At 42.5% G+C, this 5,584-nt stretch overlaps 1 long non-coding RNA gene across 1 annotated transcript in view; it reads right to left on the reverse strand.

The window, feature by feature from the left end:
- Nucleotides 1-2,029: 2,029 nt before the first annotated feature.
- LOC146833304 (uncharacterized) overlaps nucleotides 2,030-5,584 on the reverse strand; it is a 29,989-nt gene continuing 26,434 nt past the window's right edge. Inside the window, exon 3 of the long non-coding RNA XR_014960563.1 lies at nucleotides 2,030-2,600. This is a non-coding gene — a long non-coding RNA (uncharacterized LOC146833304). The remainder of the gene's footprint in view (nucleotides 2,601-5,584) is intronic.

The following is a 5,584-nucleotide window of genomic DNA, read 5'->3' on the forward strand; positions in this document are numbered from 1 at the left end:
TTTAGTGAACAATAAAAATAGTAGTTTGGAGAATCCATAGTGATCTGGGTAAGGAGGTAAGTAAGGGGACTCTGCCCCATGGAGAATGCCATGTGGATGGGCCATTGGCACTGTGTCTCCTTTCCTGAGTCTGGGGCAGATCACACAGATACCCTGGGCTGGATTTTGCAATAGTGGCGCCTGGTAGGGCAATCTTTGTTGTTCCCGTGTCCCACTGCCCGGTGGCCTCCTTCTCCAAGGATTCCCTCACTATCTGCCTTCATCTGTGCTCTTTATCGCTCCATAACCCCTATGTATCATGTCAGAGCATGCTTTATGTCACACACACATCATGCACAGAGACAACAAATCATGCAAATGTGTAAATCGATTTTAGGAGATTACACCTAAGACAATGTGAGCTGCAAGGTGTAGGAATCATATCATCCGTGCTAATGGGCAATATATGTTGATAGTGCGTTGTCTGAAGAAGCAAAAACTCAGAAATTAAACATAATAGTGTCAGGGGTTGTCTATATCAATAGGGATTTTCCACTCCTGAAATGACGCCTTTTTAGCAACCTTCGAAGCTTATGCCTTGCAGTTTGCATGCAGCTCTTTGATGATGGTTCCTAGCTCACTGTGCTATAGTACGAGGACGGTAGCTAACAAACGGCAAGTGCCAAAATATTCTTTGTGAAAAAAGCAGTAGACAACTGAGCTCTCACCATACAATTATAATCTGTGATCTGCTTGTTACACATATGCAGCAGGCTTATGACCCTTTTGTGCTACTTTATAAGTCACAACCATAACTAGACAGAAAAAAGCCCTTTACATTATTCACCAGAGTGATATTCCCGTTATTATTGTGCTCTGAAAACTTCGAGGCACACAAAGAGTTCTGCGGGCGGCTTTTCTCTCTCCTGATTCTGACTGGTCTGAAAAAGGACACAGCAAATTGCTTTCTAGTTTCCTCTCCAATGCTAGGCTCTGAGGCTCTGTACCCGCAAATTGGAAGTGCAGCCGGAAAAAAGTGAAACATTTATTTAACCCTCGCTTTCAAATGAGAGGCACTCTCGGTGAATTTTGGTTTTCTTTCTCCTCTTTCACTGATGACCTGCTTCTGTCTACATAACTTTTTAAAGCAGCACTGTTTTAAATTATAGATATTCTTGGCAGCTGGACTGCGGGAGCTGTCGCCCCCCCACTCTGACCTCTAAGGTGCAGAGGCACCGCATCACTGCGGGGTCTGCGGGGGCATCAGTTACGCCCCTGGCTGAGCCGCAACCCATCGGCATCAAGGCCTTCCTGGGCACAGACTTCGCCCACTCTGGGCTTTTTTTTCCCGCCTTCGTTGATGACTGCACTGGGACCATGCTCTTTAGCAATCCACCATGGTCGAGCTCCACATCGGATCCAGCTTGATTCTGGACCTGCGGAAAACCCATTGACTACCACTTTTCACCATTAAATGTTTTAAGTCCAAAGAACTTTCCACTGGGACGAGCCTGGTCCCCGTATCCGACCCGCTCTCCATTGTGGTAGGCCTTAAAACAGTTCCTTCTCCTGGTCAAGTGCAACCAGAGGACCTCAGTTGGCGCTTCATACTTTTTGGTGCTATTTTTAACCTTAAACTTGATAACTTTATACCTCGGTTCTGCTTACTGGAATTTTATTTATTAAAAATCACTCTATTTCTTTTTTATTGTTTGGGATTTTACTGTTTCACATTGCCTTTAAGTTAAGCGTGACTACTTTTGAACAAAGCTACATAGGGTTAAGCACAGGTTTATTTAGTGACTTTTGTGGTCCACACTGGCAATGATTGTGATTGTTATTAGTGGTGGGTTCTCACCTCCCTCAATTAAAACTCCAATTTCTCAATCGCGTGAAGGGGAACAAATAAAGTCTCTATAAGGCTTCCAGGAAAAATTTACAATTATTTGTTTGCACAGTTGCCTCTGCATCAGCTCTGTAACATTTTATGCTCATTGGGGAGGCCGATACCCTGCTCACAATCAAATAACCTGGACAACAGTGAAGAGAGTTTTACACTTAGAAGAATTTATTTCAACATATGTATTTAGTTAAGAGATGTAACCACAGGAAAAAAATGCTTGTTATGCTAAAGGAGTTAGCGTTGAGTGGAATCAGAATCTCTTTGTTGCAAGAGCGGGGCATCTGCAAACCAAGACTGAATGAAGATATCTTCAGGTGATGCCAGATTACATCCTCACTTTTAGAGGTTAGGGTGACCACTACCCACAAGCCCCAAGCATGATGCAACCACCCACAAGAGCCCACTGTTTCCCACAACAGGCAATAACCCGCAGAGGGTGACCCCTACATAGACTCTAGGGCCCTCTTCCAGTTCCCACCCTTCTCATTAAACCCACAGCACACAAAATTGAGGGTCTCCCAGTGGTCTTTAAAAAAGTGCAGGCTTCATAAACTTCATCCGTTACAAGGGAAGATTGAAGTCTTAAGGTGGCATTCTGTTGGTGAAGGATTGCTGTCAGTTTAGTTGCAGAGCTCACTTGTGCAGCAGACAGTGGATGGTTCGAATGCCTTCATTTTCATACAGTTCAAGGGTGTGATGCAGCCGCGAATCATCATAACTAGAAGAAGATAAAGATTTGATGCCATCAGTGACAGAAACATAACGAATATGATGAAAATCAATCAGATATAAGAGATTCTAAACCATTCCCCAGGAGCCAGTCTGATGCTACTGTCTTTGAACCACTCTCCAGCAGCTAATCAGGTCTTACAATCTCGGAACCACTCTCCACAAGCCAATGATATACCAGAGGCCATTAACCTCTGGTCACCAAGCAGCCAATCAGATTGAAGAGTCTCTGAGCCACGTATTAGCAACCCGTTATATTTGTTTCTGAATCGCGCTGAAAGATAGATATCAGAGTTTTGGTACCATTTTCCAGCAACCAATATTGAGCTCTGAAGCACTCTAGCAGGTAATCAAATCACTTTGCATCGGCCAGTCAGAATTGAGAGCTCATGTAAGCGTCGTCAACAGCCAGTAAAAACCCAGAGCCTCTAAATCACTCATTGGCAACTAATTATGGGCCTGAAAAACTGAACCACTCTTCAGCATCCAGACGGACATCTCCATTATTGAATGTCTCATCAGCAACCAGTCAGATCCCGAGGATTCAGAAGCACTTGCAATATTGAGTTAGAGACCTGAAAGTCAGTCAAAGGTTCTTTATTCAGCCAATAAAAGCCACAAAAGCACACAAATAAATCAGTTATACCCAAAACACTTATAAATAAAAGAGCTTAAAAAGTGACCATGCATACTTAGAAGGTCAATTAACCCGAATAAATGTGTTAATGACTGTTTATACAGACAAGTAAAAATAGAAATCATTATTAAAAACGAGTATAGAATGCAACTCTAAATATAAAGTTCAACAGATAAAGTGCAAAAGTCACAAGGCATTGGCATAGTAAGAACTCCAGGGAATGAGGCGTCATCTCGCCCCAAACCAATTGCACTGCTTTTTGTGGCCTTAGCCGCATATTATACTTTTATTTTGTACAATGTAATCCTGGTAATCCTTTAAATTCTTTTAATTCTCCTATATAGTTTCTCTTGCTTGTTGGTCCACACGTGGAGTTTATGTGCCATTTTCTAAATTTCTAATGTTTCAAATGTGCCCATCCGGACCTCTTTAGGAAACACGACTGACGCACGATTCATCGCAGGCATTGTTTATTCAAAAAATCCAATGCAAATCGGGCATTGTAGATGCCCTTCGTCAGGGATCACTATAAATAACAAATAAAATTCTAATCAATTAAATGTGCGTCATAGTTTTCACAAATATATTCATTAAATCTCAATACCGTATAATTTACAGCCCAGTCAATGACCCCCACCATGAATCCAAACATCATTTATACAAATTATTTCCTTCCTAAAACCCAATCGTTCCTTAAACTTTACCCCTTCTTTCCTTTCATTTACGTAAATCACTCTGCTTTGCAAACCACCTGCTCATGTATGTTATTACTTGCCCTTCCCTTTCTTACAACTTCCATTCTAATCTCACTTGTATGAAACGTTGCGGTCACCACGATTAATTCACCCTGCTATTGTCCTTCCCTCTCACCCAGTGTCATTTTATTACATTTCAAGTTAGTGCTAGCGCACACATTAACGGTATAATCATAGCTGAAAACCACCCGTTTCGTTTGTTACCCATCTCACGTAGTGACCTTTGAAAATATTCTCATACCTGCCATGCACGCTAAAAAACCTCCATCTTGATCTGCTTTCCCGGAAATGATAATTCCCGCCATTACTCCTCCCCTATTTCACCAGATTCGCATAGTAAGCACACTACATATTCAAGCCATACCATACACCATAGTAAAATAAGCACGTGTTTCCCAGAGAATACTGGTTGGGTTCAGCTTACTAAACCATGAGCATCTTCTTCCTAAGTCTTAAGGCTCCTGTAAAGAAACTTGCGACCCCAAAAAGAGACCTTAGGGGAGGAAAGCATTTGTAAATATATTAATGCAGGCCTTACTTGGACAAATTGGCCAGATCTAAGGAGCAGGACAATATATTTTTTATGCAGGGGGGGGGCATAAAATTCGCAAAAGAAGGTAAAATGCAGAGTGTCCTGATAATAAAAATTGTCACATGGACATGGTTTTAGAGCACCGGGCTTCGTGAAGACTTTGGGAAAGGCTAATAATCAGTGTATAAGGTTCAATCTGAATCTGGTTAGCAGAAAGCGATGGTGCGCATTATTAATCAGTGACAAGGAGGGCTTCACCTGTGGACTCGAACTCAGTGTGATATAATTTCTCACCGTAGGCTTTGCAAGTTCCCTACCCTCCTTTTATCCCTGCCTCTTGGCCGGAAACAGATGTTTACTGTTCCTAATATCAACTGTGTGTAAAGGCCTGGGGTTAGTACACACGTCAGGGCAGCCTAGCCACCTCATCTGCTCCAAAATATACCTTAACCAGTGGATACGTAAAGCCCCCAGTTCAGTCCGATACTACAAGTTGGTTTAAAGCGGGGGCTGGGCAAGACCTGGTATACTCAGCCTATTTGGGTACTCAATATGCAATCGCAGCAAGGGGATTTTGAGGGTAGAATTTGTGACGCGGGTGGCTAACCCAAATAGTAATTATTTGTTCTTAAATGAAGGTGTTTTTGCATTAAACTCTGTTAACGTTTGCCAATTCATAATCAGATTCGACCAGATTTCTCAGCAGTTTGGGTGTGTGATGGGCAGCCCCTACTCCCCAGGGTACCACAGAAATAACAATGTCTAAAGTGCCGGAAGAGCTGATGTTTCATCATTTTGGACAGTTCTGTTGTTGAAACCGCCTGCAATCTGCATTTAAGTTGTCTCAACCAGTCAGTTATTTCCTTCCTCTAATTTCAATCTGGACTGAGAGAGGCTTCGTCACTGAGGCTACGTCTGTATTATGACTGAGCAATAGAGAGCAGGAGCATATCAGCCCGCCACAGTAGTTTCATCGCTTGATTGGTCCCCTTAGATTGGTTCTTGACTCCTAGGGCCCGATTCACAGAACTAACTTAAGACAAAATCCT

This window comes from Triturus cristatus, chromosome 4_2 (genome assembly GCF_964204655.1).
Source record: "Triturus cristatus chromosome 4_2, aTriCri1.1, whole genome shotgun sequence".
Taxonomy (NCBI): domain Eukaryota; kingdom Metazoa; phylum Chordata; class Amphibia; order Caudata; family Salamandridae; genus Triturus; species Triturus cristatus.